This window comes from Coenobita brevimanus, chromosome 95 (assembly GCF_032717465.1).
Source record: "Coenobita brevimanus isolate Jiangsu-jjx chromosome 95, ASM3271746v2, whole genome shotgun sequence".
NCBI lineage: Eukaryota > Metazoa > Arthropoda > Malacostraca > Decapoda > Coenobitidae > Coenobita > Coenobita brevimanus.
In genome coordinates, this window is record NC_137048.1 from 15467137 (window position 1) to 15487664 (window position 20528).

Below are 20528 nucleotides of genomic sequence, written 5' to 3' on the forward strand. Positions count from 1 at the left end.
TGAACGCTGGGGCAGAGGATGGAAGTCCCCAGGGGCCTGAAAAGGCTCCAGAGTGGCAATAAGGGGCGCAGAGTCTGAGAAATGGCCGGGGATAGAGCCATCATCGTCAACAGTTTTATTTAACTGTGCCATGTGATATAAAAAAACTTAATTCCCCCACCCCTCCACCCACCATGGAGCCCAACAAGGGGAGGTCGTATGCCAGGGACAACACCACTGGCAATCCCAGAGGTAGTGGGAGAGTATACGCAGGTAACCACCCGGGGGCCTGGACAAGGATGACTCCAGGACGATAGGAGCCACCAGGCCCCCCAGTGCCCACTTGACCCTAGCCAATGCATGACCAGCCGATTGACCTGGTCGGGCCCAAACAGGCCGCCTGTCCAGCCAGAATAAGGGACCAAAGAGGTGTATTGCTAGCTGCAGGGCGCACCGTGCAGCATCGCTCAACCTCCAGGACTCCCGTCTCCCAACATTACGGGACGCCACGCACGGCAAACAAGTGGGGAGGCAACAGCCCCGCCCTAGATGGCAAATGAGCAGGGACTAGCATCACCAGCAGGCCCCCTCCACCAGTGATGTAGGGGGTGCTTGGTCCACGAGGCTGACAAATACCCTACAAAGGTAGGCATGCCTCCCGAGTAGGTGGCATTGCCAACCAGGCTTCAAGCCCCGCCACCACGTCAAGGTGACCCCCATCAGCGGGGATTCCTGTCACAAATGATGTGTCTTGACACAAGTATGGATACCGCCTGATAGCGAGATCAAACACGTCAGTATCTGGGGAATGAATCTGCAGAGTTGTTGCACCTGAGGCTGTTGCATCCAGAGCACGCAGCAGAAGTTTGGTGTCTGCCTCTTCTTGGTTGCTGTCAAGGAAGCTCATATCCCTGTGTGTGGCTTGACACTTGCTACTACTATAGCCACAATTGCCTTTCGCTAATTTTCAGCAGATGCTGTCAGTAGTTTCTCTGCCAAGTATGTTGTTAATTTTTGTATTGTTTGTGGATGAGACAAGAGTTTCTTCAAGGATATGATGGCAGTGTTTGTTGTGTCTGTTAGAAGATAAGCGACTGGTGGTTGCCCTCCTTGTCTTCTTTCTCTAGCGGCCAGTGACTTTTCTACATCATATCTGTCAGATATTAGGCGCATCTCATCACAGTCACTGTATATCTGCAAGATGTGTTCTGTAAATCTTTGTGCAAGCTTTGAACAGTGCCTCACGTCCTTTGGCTTTGCAAAAGCTTGGACTTCAGCCACTGCATCAATAATGTCCACTGTTTTCATTGGTCCTTCTGCTGTGCCATCATGCTTGCTGGTTGCACTGGTCATGATTTCAATATTTCCAGGAAGCTTCTCTAGGATGTCTACCAAACTTCTTTTCATTGAACAATGAAGCATTGCCTCAAGGGGGGCAGACAGAGATCTGGGTACAACAGAAAATTCATATTTCCCCACCGCATCTTCCAAGTTTATGTCGAGCTTAGGCTTTCAGACAACCAATAGCCTTGCAAACAATGAACGATCCTGTTGCAGCTCGACCACTTTGTCACGAGTAGATATTCTTGTTTTCTTTACTGTACTCTTCCATGTAGCCGGTTTCTGTTTCTTCATTGGGTCCCAGAGATTTTCAGATGAACTTTTGATTCGTTTAGCGACAGATGTCTCAAACAATTCTTGCCCAATCTCATCTGATTTGCAAAGATCCTGTTTGACATTTTCAGGCATGACCAATTTGGTAACCAAGTTGAACATGTCATCTGTATCCACTGCAGAGGGATTTGTAAAGTCTCTTAAAGTAGCTACAAGCTTCAGAACATTGTTTTCATGGCATTGCAGTACAGTTCCAGAGAGTGCATGGTGCCCTGTTCTGGCAGAAAAAGTCCTACGTGCCATATACTGGGCCTCAGAGGCCAGTCTTGCCATCTCTGGTGAAATGAGGAAAAATTTTGTCCTTGCACCTGGGTTTAGGGCAACTCCTATCAGTCCCCCTGAAACCTTCAGGGATCTGTTGATTTGCCCGAGAGCATGGTCAGCACCTGTGGCACAGAAGGCAGCATGTGATTTTCTATTCACAACTCAGTTCCCATCCAAGAATTCTTTATGTATTTCAGGATCAGATTTTCAAGAGATTTCATTTTGGCCAGGTAGAGCGGCACCATGCGAGCATAGTTCAAGAGATCCAGAGCAAAAAAGTGCTTTGCAATCACTGTGATGCCTAATAGCTATAAACATATTTCAATAGACAAAAGATGGAAATGGATGAGGTGTCTGAGACTAATTTTATGGTCAAGATGTACCGCTAAGAAAAATTCAAGGAAATTTAGACTGTTTTCCCATATTTCTACCACGCTTTTTAGATTTTGGTCCAGAATTCTCGATTGTTTCTTAAAAATAGTGTAAAATTTCATTTCAGCATAGTCAAAAACATGCAGTTTGATGAATAGATCATGAGAATCGGCCTATCCTTTCAGATTGTATCCATATATTTAAAAAATATCAAAATCTCTTGGCGACCATTTTCAATTTTGGCCACAAATTTGAATCTAACAATTTTTCGGACTGCCACTTTGGTTTATCTTGTCGCTGACAATGTACCCCTAAGACATCTAAACAGGTGCTATGCTTTCTTCAAAAAGCACCCAGGTCAGGATTTCATATTTGCACATATGCACCTGCACTATACGTCAGACTCGACAAAGAAGTCCTCCTGTTGTTGTGAACCTGTCTTGACGCGTTGGATTCTCCAGGATGGGTCCTACACTGCCAAGTGGAGATCCCTAATGACATCTCGGAACTGCCATCTGTAGGATGACTTGCTGAGGATTCAGCAGGACGTACTGATGGCAGCAGTGGTTGTTTTCCCTAGCTGTGGGAAATTCGAGGCCTATAGATGGGCCTTCCAAACGTTGGTCGGTGGCGAGAGTGATGGTTATGCTACTTTGGCTTGAGCTGCAGTGTGCCATATTGTCAGTGTCATCCGTGGTTTGGAGCGACACAAGGACGAGTGGGCATTATTTTCCCCTCCACAGTTACAGCACTTGGGTTTGAAACGTTCACATCTCTTGATTTTTTCCAGACAGGTGTTACCTTCGTGCCTCCCAGCACAAAAACGACACCTGTATGCTACACTACACTTTCATGCCAGATGCCCCCACCTGCTACGGCGATAACAGAGGCCAGGCTCCGAAACAGCGTGCAATTCTCCTGTATCCCAGTGTCTTGACGAATACACTCTCTGGAATCTCACCCTGTAACAGAGCAGTAAGCTGTGGTCTCAGGTCTTTGCCAACCATTCTTCTCTTCATCCACAGGACATTTTCTGGCACTTCAAGGTCCTCTACCGCCTAACAGACAGGAACATTTTGCATATAATCTTGGTCTGGAGGCGATTGGTAACAGTTTCCAAAATAATGCCATTAAATCCATCTCTGGTCAGAGAATCCACATAATGGCCACTTCTCACTGTCAAGAAATGGCGCACTTAGTTTTTTGCGAGAGGGAGAGCTCACAAAATCGAGAGGTAATTCAGTTTCACTCTGGCATCAAGATTTTGCTCTAGTTCACCACATTCCACTTCATGCTCAGCAGCTGGTGCATCGCTGTCCTCCCCTGTGTATTGGTATTTACTAACGCCCGGTCCTGTGTCATTCATGACACATGGTGCCATTTGCGCAGTGCCACCAGTACTACCATCCATGAAGAGAGAACCTGTATTTTTTACACAGGAAAAATCATCAGAGAAATTACCAATATGCCGGGAATCGAACCCGGGACTCTCAGGTGAGAGCCAGGCAGCATACCACTACACCACGACCAAGTAAAAGTTAACTCACGTTGTCACATCCATGTACGTTTCTCGTGTTTGAGATTGTACCTGCCCTTCTCCGCTACTCTCCGAGATTGAAAGACTATCACAGGCACCAGTCTGTCCCATGATGCTGTAGGTGTGGTCAGAGGGGCGAATACCTCGGCGTTTACGGTGACGGGTGCATGTGGGCATTTCAGCATGCACACCCGCACCCTGCGGCCACCCGGCAGCCACTGCACATACATAAGTTAAAACTAACGGTTCCTGCTTGTCATATTTTTATTATTTCAGGAAGAACTGACTGAAAGCCTATAGATTTTATTTACAAGACTATTGAGAAGTGGGTTACATAAGAGAACAGAAGTATAACTGCTGTAGGCCAATTGGCCCGCACTAGGCATTTCCCACAAGAGTATGACAACCACTAGAAAAGGCAAGGACAACAAGGAAGGGCCTTCCCTACTCACCAAGCCCTCCAGTGGAGGGCTTGGTGGGTGGGGAAATATTTATAGGAATGCGTTTTTTTTTGGGGGGTGGGGGGTGGGGGGAACAGAAGAGTAAATATCTTATAGGTCTCGTATCTGACTGGGTTTCATGAGAGGAGCCCCTGCTGTCACGTGCTGTGGATGTCACCGGCAGGTCACTGCATCTGTGCCTGAGAGGCGGTCCCCGGAGGAAAGCAGGAAGGGTGTACCAGGATCCAATCACATCAGACAGTCAAACAGGCAAGTTCCCGCAGGTGACACATGAGGCGTGACGTCATGTGAGGTCCAGGTACGGACAAGATAGACCAGAAGGGAAATTCAGTCCATTTTTGTACTTTGCATACACATACATGACGTACTTGAAATAATTATTAGTTTATTATCCTCTACAGGATTTTTGTTATCTACTGTTTATTGTCGACGGGAAGAACATATTTCCAATTTCCAAGAGACAAGCGCTTAAGAAATGTGTAGATAAATTTGTGTCATCGACGGGATTCAATCAAAACCAAATATGCTGTTGTATTTTCTGTTCACTTCACCAAAGATATCACTGATTATGTGAATAACATCCACCTCTACGACGGGCGTGTAGCACCCGTCTAGCAGCAAACTCTCATCCCTTTTCCGTCCAACTCTCTAATGCAAGAGTTAACCGTTACTCCCAGTCCTTCATTTATGCAACAGGTCAACTCTGGAACTGTCTCCCTCTGTCTGTATTTCCTGCTTCCTATGATCTCCAGTCTTACAAAAGCAGTGTGTCCAGGCATCTCGAAATGATCGGATCTTGAATTTGGCTCTCTTGTATTTTGTTTTTCTCTTGGAAGGAACAATAATTGCGGGCCCGCGGCCTTTGGTTCCTTCTTCTTCGCATAAAAAATAAAAAAATAAAAAAAAAAAATGGCACTGAGAGTCATACAAATAACTATTTATCAAGGATGAACTACCTCTCCCAAAAGAGAACCATTGCTTATTTGACTATGTCGTTGCAGATAATGAAAATATTAGAATATTGTGGTCAGTTATAGAACAATGCTATCAGTGTAGCCTACGTATGTTACTCGTGCGTATTATCGTACTGCAACCAGTTAATAGATAATGAATGTTAGTGTGTGTGTGTAATAACCAAAATGAAAAAAACTAATCACACCGACTTGGCCGCGATTCGATCTCCAGCCCTTGCGTTTGATGCATGCACACATTACCACTGACCCAAAGAAAATACCTGTTTGAAAGCAACACGGGCTTTTATAGACCCCCTTACATCGCTCTTTTCTCCCTTTGGTGAATAATTTGGTCAGTTTCGAACACACGGTGGCGTAGCATCGGTGGAAACCACTGGGGATGCTGTGGACCACACCGAACAGCTCATCCCCGGGATGTAAGGACTGGGATGCTGTCAGTTAACCAACCACGTCATTGCTCACTAAGCCCCGCCTCACTTCCCACATCACTGGCAACCGATGTAGTAACTAAAATAAAACTTAACTAGTTAATCGCACTGTCCTGGCCGAGATTCGATCTCAAACCCTCACGCTAGATGCATGCGCACTTTACAACTGAGCCAAAGAGTGGAGCTCCGCAATGTTTCTAAACAACCTCGGCTTTTATAAACCCTATTACATGTGTGTGTGTGTGTGTGTGTGTGTGTGTGTGTGTGTGTGTGTGCATTCTTACCAAATTGTTCTTCTCTTTACGGGAATGAGTCAAGCTCGTACTGTCCCGTATATTAAACCATTTTTATCATACATATCCTTAAATTTATGAATAGTTTTGGCATACACTATTTCATTCGATAGTACATTCCACTGATCAATTGTCCAATTTGGGAAATTGAATTTCCTTATGTCTTTAGTGCCTCCCTTTTTATGTAGTTTCTTGCAGTGTCCTCTTGCTGATGCTTCCCCATAGGGTATACTGTATATTAATTTGTCTATTTTCTCTTTCCCTGAGATGCATTTATATATTATAGCATAATCATGTCTCCTCTTTTCCTTCTGTCCTGTAGTGTTGGTAGATAAAGTTTTCCTAGTCTTTCCTTCTAGTCTATCGCTCCCCCAAAGTTTCTTCGGAACCCAGTGTATTTGATTCCATATCCACACAGTTGAGTAACCTTAACCTTGCCCTTAGCACCGAAATTACCATTTTGGATTATTTTAAGATGTTTATTGTTGAATGGTTATTGCATTCTGCCTGGACTGACGATGCTAGTCTACAGTGCGAGCTGTTTGCAGAATCGTTTAATCTCACGCAGCTGGTAAAGCAACCAACCAGAATACAAGATAATCCTGACCATAATGCCCATCTCTTGGATCTGTTCCTGACAAATAATCCAGATCAATACAGGATAGAGGTATTGTCTCCACTTGGATCCTCTGACCACAATCTCATCAAAGCCTTATTAGTTAGCTCCCCCCCCCCCACTCAAACCTCCCCGTTCTGAACCTGTCAGGGTGACCCGATGGCACTTTGATAGGGCAAACTGGGATGGATTTAGAAATTATCTTGCTAACATTCCATGGCAGTCTTTCTTCTCTAGTGATGCCAGTTCTACCCAGCCCCACATTTGTGACTTAATACTAACTTGTATGAATTTATTCATACCAAGTAAACAGTTCACTAAAAGATCGAACTCTCCAAAATGGTTTGATGGCAACTGTGCCAGTGCAACAGCCCAAAAGTCATTAGCATATAACTCTTACTTAAAATAAAAAAAACATCTGAATCACTCTCTCAATTTAAAATTGCTAGGAACCATGCAAAAGCTGTAATAAATCTACCTTAATCAAACTTTCTTCAAAATCAAGCATCAGATCTACTTAACAACCCTAATGACAATAGAATATTCTGGTCAACTCTAAGTTCTTTCAATAATAACTTTAACATGTCATCATCCACTCCCCCACTAAAATCTTCAGATGGCAACATTACAAATGACCCACGTGGGAATGCAGATATCTTTGCCAGTACACTTGCCAGAAATTCTACCATAGAAGAAGCCAGTCAGAACGTCCCAGTACTAAAACTTGACTCTCCCGAAATTGTTCCACTTAAAGTACAGACAAGATACGTAAAATTCATCCTAAACAATTTACCTACGTTGTTTTGAACAAGTGTTCCCCAGAACTTGCATCGTTTCTTGTTAAATTATTCAGACTATGCATACGTACTTCTTCATTCCCTAACGCATGGAAAGAAACCAATATCCACCCAGTTCCAAAGAAAGGAAATTCCTGACTCCTCTGATTACAGACCAATAGCTGTCACATCTCTTGGTAAGGTATTTGAAACTTTACTTAATAAGCATATAGTAAAACATCTTGAATCCAACAGCTTAATTAGTGATAGACAATATGGTTTTCGCCACGAATGATCCACCGTTGACATACCATCCATCAATCAATCAACCTACATGGAGAAACTCATGCAGTAACCCGTGATATTTCTAAAACTTTCGACAGAGTATGGCACCGTTCCCTGTCGTCCAAACTCCCTTGCTATGGACTAAAGTCTTTTATTCCTTTGACTTCCTCATATCTCAGCGAGAGAAAAATAAGAGTAAAATTAGATGATGTATATTCCAATTTCCACTCAGTTAACGCCTGCGTGATCTGTTTTGTTGCCAACCCTGTTCTTGGTTCAAATTAATGATCTCTTATCTGTCACCCACAATCCCATCCATTCACATGCAGATGACTCAACACTTCTTAGTTCATTCACACTCAGACACCCATTTACAAAGTCTAAGATCTCTAACTCTCAACTCAGTACAGCCATCTCCATATATCAAGACATATCTACGATCAGTGAATGGGGACAAAACAACCTTGTCTCATTTAATGCTAGTAAAACTAAATATATACAATTTACTAATAGACAAGTATTGCCAGATTCGTACATTACCTTCAATGCTACCAATATTCTCATCTCCAAAAGTATTGAAATTTTCGGCGTCTCACTTAACAATGCCCTTAGCTGGACCTCTTATGTCAGATCACCTGCTAAAACCGCCTCAAAGAAACTTGGATTATTGTACAGAGTCTGTAACTTCTTCACTGATGATCAGTTAGCTATAATTTATAAGAGTCATGTGCGCTCTCAGCTTGAATACTGCTCCCCCTTGTGGAATGGATGTGAAGAGGTTGCATTAAAACAACTAGACGAAATTAAGAACAAACCTATAACCCTGCAATTACTAATAAACTACCTCCCCTACAAGTAAGAAGGAATGTTGCCTCCCTTGCATTATTTTACAGATATTTTTAATAGCAAATGCTCAGACAAAGTTGCGTCCATTGTGCCACCTCTCGTACTACACGGGCATCTGGTAGCGCTCATGACTGGAATGTCACTCAGCCCTATTGCAGAACTTCTGCCTGTCAGAATTCTTTCATTCACCGAATTGCATCTCACTGGAACTAGCTTCCCCAAAGTTGTTTCCCTCCAGACTTCAACCTACAGCTGTTCAAGTCTAACTAATACAGATATTTTATGAACAGAGGACACCAGTAATCTGGTGTATGGATTAGTTATTTTTGTCTTTAATTCATTTGTTTTTCCTTCTCTGTTCTGTTATTAAAAAAAAGCTTAGATCCCTTAAGCTTGGTACCCATCTTGTAGCTGCCCTTTGTACGTTATCAGTCTTATCTATGTGTTTTTTGAGATGAGGATTCCAGACTACTGATGCGTACTCTAGGGTTGGTCTCATGAATGATGTTATCTTTTTCAGCAAGTCTTCATTTATATATGTGAATGCTCTTCTCTTAACATGTAATAGGTGTCCACACTAAGAGTGTGGAACGTGTTCGAGCGAACGAGCGAGCACGTCAGGCAGTGCTGAATGTTGTCTCATGTGACTCATCATCTTCCTCTGATTTCCTGACCTGAAAATACTAAAAGGAACTTATTAGGTTACACCAAAAATATTCCCTCACACTTCCTAAAACCAATAGGCTACCCCTCTTGTATTAACTTTAGGTCTAGGGCTTGGGACCTAGCAGGTTAATAATGACTGCTTCTTGATCACTCACAAAAATTACTTTCACAAAGTCTCTCGGTGTGCTCCGATTCGAATCAGAAACCAGAAATTCAGAGTTTCTTTCGTCGATCTGGGTATTGCATTAGTTTGACTCGGATTCAGTCAAAAATTTCCAGAAAAAAAAACTAAACTAAACAGAAGGTATTACTGTATTTATTTTGAAAGGCAAAACCTGGTTGCCCTCAGCAATCGTCGGAAAATACTGCTGCGCTATTCACGCAACCTTAGACTGTAACTTCTTGCACAGCCGGCTGTTACACTAATCTGCTTTACAAAAAATCGTTTCCTCAATTTACGGAAAAACTTTTGGGGAGTACGGGCTGTCTCATTCTTGTAACTTCAAAATTAGCTATCAAAAACAGCTCGCTACTGTACTAAAGAGTTTTCCTCCTGAAATCTGCCCCCACTTTTTACTGATGCGATAAATCATTCACTCAGGTACGTATGTTGGGGAGACCAAACTGTGACTAAATTTAGTGTTCTCACTCGCTTCGCTCACTCGAACAATTAGCAAGCAGTGTATACATGTTACATACCTTCTCACAGATGTGGTCAGCCGGAGAGAGTCTGTTATTGATAATCACTCCTAGGTCCTTCTCCCTTTCTGATATGCGTAGGGTTGATCTTCCTAACTTATAATCCCAATCTGGTCTTCTCTCACTTTTACCACACTTAATTACATGACACTTGTCCATATTAAATTCCATTTGCCATTTATTGCTCCATTCATGAAGCTTATTTAATTCTACTTGTAACTTCTTGCAATAAGCTGTGTTAGTAATTTTCCTTTGTATTTTTGCATAGATAGCTTCCATTTCCAATGTTACTGTCTATGTCATTTATATATACACTAAAAACAAATTGTGCCTACACTGTGCCCTGTGGAACTCCACTAGTCACATCCCTCCATGCTCTGTAATTTCCACTTAGTACTGTTCTCATTTCCCTTTTTCTGAGAAAATCCTGCATCCAACAGTACAGATTGCCTTGGATACCTCCTTGATGGTACAGTTTCCATAAGTCTTCGGTGTGGTACTCTGTCAAATGCTTTCTTGAAATCTAAATAGATAGTGTCCACCCATCCTTCTCTTTTCTGTAATATTTCTGTAACTATCATAGTAGCCTAAAAGATTAGCAACACATGAGTTTCCCTTTCTAAAACCGAACTGCCTTTCTGTTAAATGCTTTACTCAAACTTTTCACCTTTTCTAGTATCGTACAACACTGGTCAGTGATAATTGTCGGTAGTTGAGTGGATTCTGTCTATACCCTTTCTTGAATAAGGGAACAGTGTTTGCTTTCTTCCAAATATCAGGTAATTTACCTTGACCTAAGGCTTTCTTCAGTATCAAAAATAATGGTCTGCTTAACTCTTATGCACATTCATTTAACACCCAACCTGAAATTTCATCACTCTTCCTGTACTTCTTTTTCTGATATTTGTTTATCTGGTAATATGTGTGGGCATGCATGTTCCATATCATCTCTTTCAAAACTATTTTCTCATAAAAACTGATTGGAAGTTTTTATTTAGTCCTTCACAAATATCTTTCTCGTGTGTATAGATGAACCCCTCGTTCGTAATGGACTGTATTTTATCTTTAACTTTGGCTTTGTTTCGGGTGTAGCCGTAGAATAGCTTCGGTTGATCACTACTTTTATTTATAATGTCTTCCTCAAAGTGTCTCTTAGCCTTCCTCCTTATCTTTGTATAATCATTTCTTGCCTGTTTATAGTTGTTATATGCCCTCTCTCTATTGTGTCTACAGCAAATCTCGTCATTTTTTCTTTTTTTTTTACATTCCCTATTATACCATTTCCCTATATACATTTATGTTTATTTGTGCTGAGGGTTATAATTTTGGACCCCTATTTCATAAAAGGCACAGAATTTTCTTTAAATATTTAAATCTTGTTCTCTAAGCTCCTTTTCCCAATCTCTTTCTAAGAAGTACTTCTTCAGGTCAAGATACGGTAGTTGCCCTTGTCGTAGTTTGGACACTTTTTATAACTCTCATTACTTGTAACTATGTCATATGCAGTCCTGAAGTTGCAATTTAATACTGCATGGTCGCATTTGCCAAATGTAGGGTGATACATTATATTGTCAATATAATTTTCTTGCTTAGTAAATATAAGATCTAGTACTGATGGATCATCAAGTCCTTTTTCTGGTGTTTTCCTTTACATGCTGTGTTAGGAAAAACTCCTACACAAGATCCAGGAGCTTCTGATCCCAACAGCTTTCATGGCTTCTTATATCTAGATTATTCCAATTTATATTTGTATCGAAATCTCCAGTTAATAGAATTCTTTCAGACTTCTCATCCATTCTATGTAGTAATATTCTTAAACTCTGTATTGTACTTTCTGCCAGGTCTTATGAAATGAAATGAAAAGGTAGCACCAGGTAACAAAGACCATACGGCACTAAGTCGCATCACAGAGTGAAAATATGGTAAAGGAGGAAAATAAGGGAAAAACGGAAGATAAAATTAAATATCATACAAAATCCCTAAACGGGTTAAAAAGGACATTAAACGGGTAATAGAAAAATACTGAGACTCACTTAAAACATCGCTTAAATCTGGAGGTCGGCAAAGTGAGGATAAAAACGGGAATAGTCGAAGGCGAACTCCTGTATGTCGAGGACAGGCAATGAGAATGTGGTGTACTGCCAGGGGAACATTGCAAGCAGGGCAGAAAGGCGGCGAATCGCCAGACATCAAATACCCATGAGTAAGACGAGTATGGCCGATCCGTAAGCAAGCGAGGGCAGTCTCCCAACGGCAGTTACGATGACTAGACTGGACCACGGAGAAACAGAAGATTTAACAGTCTGGAGTTTATTACCAGTCAACATGGACCAGCAAGACTGCCACCGCTGTCGGAAGAACGCTCGGAGGACAGGAAAAAAATCAGAAACTGAAACATTGAAAGGGCATATAAGGGGTCTAAAGGGCTTCGCGAGCCAAGGCATCCACAGTTTCGTTACCAGGAATGTCGACATGACCTGGCACCCAGCAGAAAGACACTGATTTTTTCTTGACAGACAGACGAAACAGCCACTCTTGAATCTCTAAGATGAGAGGATGGAAGCGCAAAGTTGACTGCAACAGAAGGTGTGCACTAAGGGAGTCAGAGAATAGAACGAAGGACGATGAAGGATGGCTGTAACATTTACGGGCCGCAAGTAATAAAGCATGAAGTTCAGCCGTCAGAACTGAAGCTACTGAAGGAAGGCTATACTGATATGAATGATCAGGGAACTGAACTGCAAACCGAGTACCGTGTGCCATTTTTTATCCATCTGTATAGACATGGACTGCAGAAGCATGTTCGACAAGATGTGCGTGAAAGGAAGATCTAAGAACTATGGAAGAGGTAGACGACTTTGAGGAAGGATAATATGGAAGAACAAACAGGGGGACGTGGCAGCAGCCAAGATGGAAACCGCCCAGAGTGAAATAAGAGAACATTGTCTATGGAAACTGGGAAGGACGAGAGGAAGGACTGAATACAGAGTATGAAAGGGGGTCGACGACGGGGATGGGTTAAATAATAATCTGCAACAATGTATTCTGAGCACCGAAGAAGACAAACTGATGTCGTCTCAAGAAATAGTGAAGAGAAAGTAATGCACGACATCTATAAAGCAAAAGATAACCTGACTCTGCATAAAGACTCTCTACTGGAGAGGAGCGGAAAACACCAAGCGCTAAATGAAGACCAAATCAAGTTTTCGTAGTGTACGAGCGGGAGCAGAAGAGTAAACTTGGCACCCATAGTCTAATTTTGATAAAATAAGGGCTCGATGAAGGTTAAGTAGGCATGTACGATCAGCACTTCAAGACACATGGGATAAAATTTGCAGGAGATGTGGACATTGTAAAGTCGACACCTTCAAAGACGAAATATGAGCGTCCCATGTCAACTTAGAATCAAAGATCAGGCCCAAGAATCTAGTAGATGCCCGATAATGGAGAGAATGATGATAAAGATAGATAGGTGGGTGAAGTGACTGACGACTTCAAGTAAAGGTCATTGCACATGACTTAGAAGTGGAGAACCAAAAACCATGAGCAGTAGCCCAAGAAGAAGCATTCGTAATAGCAGACTGAAGAAGACTCTGTAACACTACGGAATTAGAGCCTGCAGCATAGACAGCGAAGTCGTCAACATATAAAGAAGAATGTACACCTACTGGGAGAGACGCAACAATATCATTAATTGGAATAAGGAAAAGTGTTGTGCTAAGAACCCCGCCCTGAGGAACTCCTTTGTATTGTGGGTAGGAATCAGACAAACTATTGCAGACGCGAACAGAAAAGGACCTATTTGTCAAATAATTTTGAATAAAAACTCCCATATTGCCAACAATACCAAGTAATTGGACCGTACGGAGAATATGATCCTTCCACGCTGTATCATATGCCTTCTCAAGATAAAAAAATACAGCAAGGACTGATTTACCTTTGGAAAACGCAGCCCTAACATACTTTTCTAACTTAATAAATGGGTCCAAAATACTTCGCATCTTTCGGCAGCCGAACTGAGCTGGAGATAAAAGGCGGTAAGATTCTAACAACCACATTAACCTAGCATTACCCATACATTCCAGGACTGCAAAGACAGCTTGTCAGAGCTATTGGACGATAATCTTGAGGATGATGGCCATCTTTAAAAGGCTTGAGAAAAGGAATAATAAGTGCGATGTGCCAACTTGGGGGAAATTCGCCCGTGGTCCAAACACGATTATAAAGTGCTAATAAAAACCGAAGCCCCACTGATGAGAGGTGTTTAAGCATACTGTAATGAACACCATCTAAACCCTCACATGTATCTCTGCAAGAACGAATGGCATCACGTAATTCCGCCGACGTAAAAGGAGCATTATAATGTTCTTCATCAGGGAGGTGGAAGTGGAGCGATGATGCTCTGCTGTCGAATGAAGTTTATGAAAGTCACTCGTCAGATGAGAGCCTTTACTAACCTCACTAAACTGCTCGCCTAGCGCATTGGCAAATAAGTAGGGATCTGCTATGGAAGTACCATGCAGATGGAAGACCGGAGCAGGAAATGGTAGCCGTTTACCTGCTATCTTACGGATACAGGCCCAAACCGCTGAGATGGGCATGTTAGAATTAACTCGAGAAACATATAACTTCCATTGGGATTTCTTAGCCTCTTTAACTGTTCGATGAAAGGCAGCGCTGGCACGTCGGAAAGGTATAAGGTGATAAACTTTATCAGCAGTATGACGTTTGTGGCGATAGCTCTTCCAAGTAGCCCGTTTGATGCAGAGGGCTCTTGAGCATTCCAGCGTCCACCAAGGAAAACACTTAGATGAAAAGGGACGAGTGCTCTTAGGAATTGCCTGATGAGCGGCATTTAGGACCACATTGAGGAATTTAGTGAGCATATCTTGTATACAAGATGAATTAACAGAAAGAGGAGTCGTATAGGAAGTAAAAGCTGTTCAGTTTGCTCAAGCAAAACACCAACGTGGAGGGCGTGGAGTAGGAGAATACGACGTGAGATGAAGATGTATTGGAAAATGATCACTAAACGGACAATCTTGAAGGACAGAACAAGTGAAGTCAAGAGCAAGATATAGAGAACACAAAGAAAGGTCAATGCAGGAAAAGGTATGTGTATGTGCATCGAAGTGAGTGGGAACACCGGTATTGAGGACTAAAAGCTCATGATGGTAAATAAAAGATTCCATCCGTTGACCATGAGGATTGATAACAGAATCACCCCACAGGAGATTTCGACTATTAAAATCGCCGAGTAAAAGGTATGGAGAAGGGAGACTGGAGAGCAGGATGGCTAATGCCAAAAAATCAAGTGCCACTGAGGGGTAGAAATAGAGGGAAACAATTGTTAACCAATGTCCAAGAAATATGTGGGCTATGATGCAGGGGAGCTCAGTAGAAATTTGTAACGGTTCACATGGAACCGTATGGTGGATCAAAATGCAAACATCAGAAATGGAATGAGTAAAGCTAAAAAAAGGTATAATTGGGGATAGGAGGTGGGGACTCCTGAAGGTGCGTCTCCCGTAAGCAAAGCACCATAGGTTGGTGAGCAAAAAGCAAATAATGTAAGTCATTACGTTGTGAGGTAAAACTGCGCAAATTCCACTGTAAAATAGACATCGTATTATACAACAGAGGATCAGAACAATGACAAAACTGATGGTGCTAAAAAACTATGATTGTTGAAGAAGAGGTTACCTTTGAGTAAGGATAGTGGGTATTGAACAACCACTGGAGAACTGAGTGGTGGTAGGGCATGACTCGGGCAAGGAAGAACACCGGTGAGGAAAGGGGGTTTCTTCCCCTGGAGGCAAAGGAAGGTCTAAAAGGGATTTGACAGACTCACTTGAAGTTGAGGTGGGGGAAGAGGAGAAAGGTGGAGGTAATGGAGAGATTACGGATGAAGAAGAAGATGTAGAGGCTGCGGCCTCAGGGGTAAGAGGAGTGGAAGGAAGAGTGAGAGGAGGGGAGTGAACATCAGCAGAAACGGTAATTGTAGAAGTGGAAATGGGGACGGTTGCAGCAGTGGTTGGAACAAACGATGGTGAAGAAGTATCCTGAAGAAACCGTATAACTTTCTGCATTGTTTCGGGAGAACTGTCACCCGAAGATGCATGACGAAGTGGACAAAAGTCAGATCTGGAGGAGAGAGGATTGATTGATTGATTGATTGAAAATAATTACAATCTGGCGGCGCAACTGCCAGGGTCATATGCCGCCGGATGACAAAGTAGAAGGCACTGCAAAATAAAAAGTGTCTATTCAAAATAAAGTTAATATCTGTTAGTAGGAATAAAACACTAAAAATAATAAAAGAATATTTTATAAAATAATTACTTATAAAAGTGGAAGGAGGCCCGCCTCCTGAAGAAAACTAAAAACATCAGTAAAACCGTTAGAGGTCTCACCAAGCATCGAGGATAAACAGTAGGCACCATCTGCTCCCCCATGCCTATGAAGGAACCTCTGACGCAGGCCCCGCAGACTCGGACACTTGACCAGCAAATGACGGACAGTAAGGGGAACGAGGCAGTCATCACAGTACGGTTGAGTTTCACCACACATGAGGAACCCATGTGTAAGCCGAGAATGCCCAATGCGAAGCCTAGCAAGAGCCACCTCCAGTCGCCGAGACATAGAGGGAAGAACCCTTGGCACAACCACTCTCTGAAAGATTTCTTTTAGTTTATTTTGAGACACACCATCCCAGCGTCTCTGCCAACACGTACGAATTGCATACCGCAAGTAAGGTGTTACATCAGAAACAGGTAGTGAGTAGTCAGCTGGGGGCTGTTGAGAAGACGCAGCTTTAGCTAAAGTATCTGCCCTCTCATTGCCCACCACACCAACATGTGCAGGAACCCAACAGAAGTCTACACGGCGGCCAAGAAGAAAAAGCCACTCTAAAATTGATAAAACCAATGGATGGGATGCATTAAAAGACTCCAGTGCAAACAAAGCACTACGTGAGTCACTATAAATCACAAAAACGGATTGGCGGAGAGTAAAAATGATTTTAAGAGCATACAAAATTGCAGTCAGTTCTGCTGTATACACTGAAGTAACGCCAGGAAGGCTACCGCCCCTACTAAAGGAAGGGAAGAAAACACCAAATCCTACTCCTGAATCAGTCTTAGACCCATCAGTATAGACGGGGACAGAACCCTCATGAATGGAGGCATGTTCTAAAAAGAGAGAGAGGAACACCTGAGAGGGAAGCGAGCCCTTTTCTCCAACAACGGACCTACAGAATGTCACGGGAGGGAGTAGCCAAGGACCCACCCTTGGGATCCGATGTGGACAAATTGCCAGTCTCGGGAGAGAGAGGGCTAGCATAACAGACTGGACCCTGTAACCAAATGGCTTTGGGAAGTTGGGACGGGTCTCAAAAACAGAAGATCGGGAATCCTGTGAGACAATGGCACAAGAAATTGAGTCTGGAATGCGGTGAAGACGATACCAACACCTCATCATTAGCAACTGGCGCTGCAAGTCCAAGGGGGAGTACACCAGCATCTACCAACAAACTTGGAATTGGGGATGATCTGAATGACCCGGTTGCCAGACGAACACCAGCATGATGCACAGAATTTAACAACCGGAGGCGGGCATCTGTTGCAGAGGAGTAGATCTCACACCCATATTCAACTTTAGGAAGAATAAGAGACCTATGCAAGAGGAGGAGGGTCTGACGGTCAGCACCCCAAGAGGTATGAGCTAAAGCCCTCAAAAGACTCAAAGCTTTAAGACAAGCCACCTTAACAGAACGAATATGAGGAACCCAGGTTAATCTTCTATCAAACAGAAGACCCAGAAACCGCGTCTCTTCCACACAGGATATTCTTCTACCATAGACATACAAGTCAGGGTCTGGGTGGACTCCTTGAAGACGACAAAAATGTATAGCCACTGTCTTTGCTGCAGAAAAATGGAAACCGCGTGCTTCTGCCCAGTCAGAAATTCTATTGAGAGCCAGCTGCAACTTCCTCTCTATCAGAGACATTCTAGACGCAGTGAAAGAAATCGAGAGGTCATCAACATATAGTGATCCTCATACACTATCAGGAAGTACACTGATGACGCTGTTAATGGCTACAGCGAACAGAGTAACACTAAGGATACTCCCCTGTGGTACTCCATCTTCTAGTGCTCGGGCATTAGAAAGCACTCCTCCCACTCGCACCCTTAAAATTCGGTTAGATAAAAACTGTTGAATAAAAACAGGTAAGCGTCCACGAAGACCAAACTCATGAAGAGAGAGTAAAATACCATGACGCCATGCAGTGTCATATGCCTTTTCCAGATCAAAGAAGACTGTGACCTGGTGTTGGTTAGTGGAAAAAGCCTCACAGACAGAAGATTCCAAGGACAGTAATGCATCAGAGGTAGATCGCATTTTTCGAAAACCATACTGGGCAGGGGATAAGAAGTCACCTCTCTCTAAAAACCACACAAGCCTAACATTGACCATCTTTTCCAAAACTTTACATATACAAGACGTCAAAGAAATAGGCCGATAATTCGTCGCCTGTAGGTGATCCTTACCTGGTTTGGGGATGGGGATAACTACAGCAACACCCCAACAAGCCGGAAACTCCCCAGAACACCAGACCTTATTAAACAGTGAAAGCAAAAACAACAAGGACTCATCAGATAGGTGGCGTAAAAAGGCATAAGGAATATCATCAAAACCAGGAGAGGAATCATGGCACTGTGACAGAGCTGACTGGAGTTCAAAAATTGAAAATGGAACATTGTAAGGCTCTCCCCCAACAGAGGCAAAACTGAGACCACGAGATTCTAGGCGCCGACGGCGGCAAGCCAAAGGTGTATCTGCTTCCTTCTTTGACACACTGGCAAAATGGTCAGCAAGCAATTCTGCAACAGCAAATGGATCAGCCACAGTTCCACCTGGTGCAGATAAAACAGGAGGGGATGGAACAGTAAATTTACCTGAAATTTTCTTTACCCGGTTCCACACCTGGGTGATGGAAGTCCTCGAATTGATGGAGGAAACATAACCCTTCCAGGATGAACGCCTAGCCTCCTTTAAGACCCGCCTCATATGAGCTCGTTCCCTCTGATACGCCACCAAATACTGAGGATCCCCACGGTGACGACGAAGTCGTGAGAAGGCGATTCGTTTGGCTCTCACTGCGGAACGACACTCCGAGTTCCACCAAGGAACTGGACGTTTAGGAAACTGACCCTTTGTTTTTGGAATAGATAATAGGGCTGCTGAGTGCAGCACGGTATTGAAATATGACACAGCCTCCGTAAGACAGCCAAACTCATTGAGAGAAAGGGAAATGGAACTTAATTCCCTGAAATATGGCCAGTCAGCCTTATCCAGAAGCCAGCGAGGAAGACGTGGCTGAGGTCCATCTGCACTAGCAGTTAAGAGTAACGGAAAATGGTCGCTGCCATACAGGTCTGGCAACACGTCCAAGTTAAAATCTAAAAGAGCATCAGCTGAACATAAGGACAAATCAATGGCAGTAAAAGTTCCTGTCTGGCTATGGAAATAAGTCATTATATTGGAGTTTAAAATGCCTAACTCCTCATCTTCCACTAAAGAGGCCAGCATAACACCCCGAGGGTTGGCCTCACTGTTTCCCCATAGTGGATGGTGACCATTCATATCGCCTAGTAACAGAAAGGGAGAAGGAAGGCCATGAATAAGGCGTTCCAGATCCGCCCTTTCAACAGTTGCACTAGGAGGTAGATAAAGACTGCAAACTGTATACTGCCGACATAAAAACATCCGGACAGCAACTGCCTGCAAGGGACTGGAAATATCCAGATGACTAAATGGAATATCCTGGCGAAGGAAGATAGCAGCACCTCCATGACGACCTTGGCCCAGCACAGGATCAGAATAAAAAGCATTGTAGCCAGAAGGACCAGCAGGAGCAGTATCACCAACCATGGTCCCCTGGATACACATGCATAGCGGAGTAAATTGAGAAACTAGATGACACAGTTCTTCATAGTTAGCACATAAACCCCGACAATTCCACTGGATGATAGAACCCATAGTGGAGGGGAAAATGATTAAGTGCGTGACTGTACACCTCCTGACATGCGAGCGGGTTTGGAATGATGCTTAGGAAGGCCCTTGGTAAGAGACTGTCCAGCACCAGGAACCCGCGCTTTATGTCGAACATCCGTAGGCAAACGTGAGGACGTGGAAGAGGAAAGTTTTACACCACTCTTCCTTTGAGGTGGAATAATCCGAGAATTTGACTTCCCAGTGTCAAAATTTTTGCGGGAATGTGGGGGCCCTGACGAGCCTCCAGAGAGGGAGACTGGCACTCGTGCTGAAAGGGGGACAGTCTTCTTTGGTATGCAGGTACGTCCACTAATGGGTTTGTCACAGGCAGCAGCATGGAGCCCAACAGGAGGGGAGGTGCTACTCTGGACCCTGCCCGGGGCCCCCAGTGAGCTGAGAGGTCGAGCAGGAGGGATTAGGGTCTTGGCCTCCGAACGTGGAGGGGAGAGGGCAGAATTGTCTGAGTTAACTGGAGGAGAAACAACCGGTACCACAAAGGAAGAAGTGACCGACTCACCTGACTTGTTGGAGGGACCACAAGCTGCCTCAGTCAGATCAGAGCATGCTGTGCCATCAGAGGGACTGCAACCACTCGTGCATC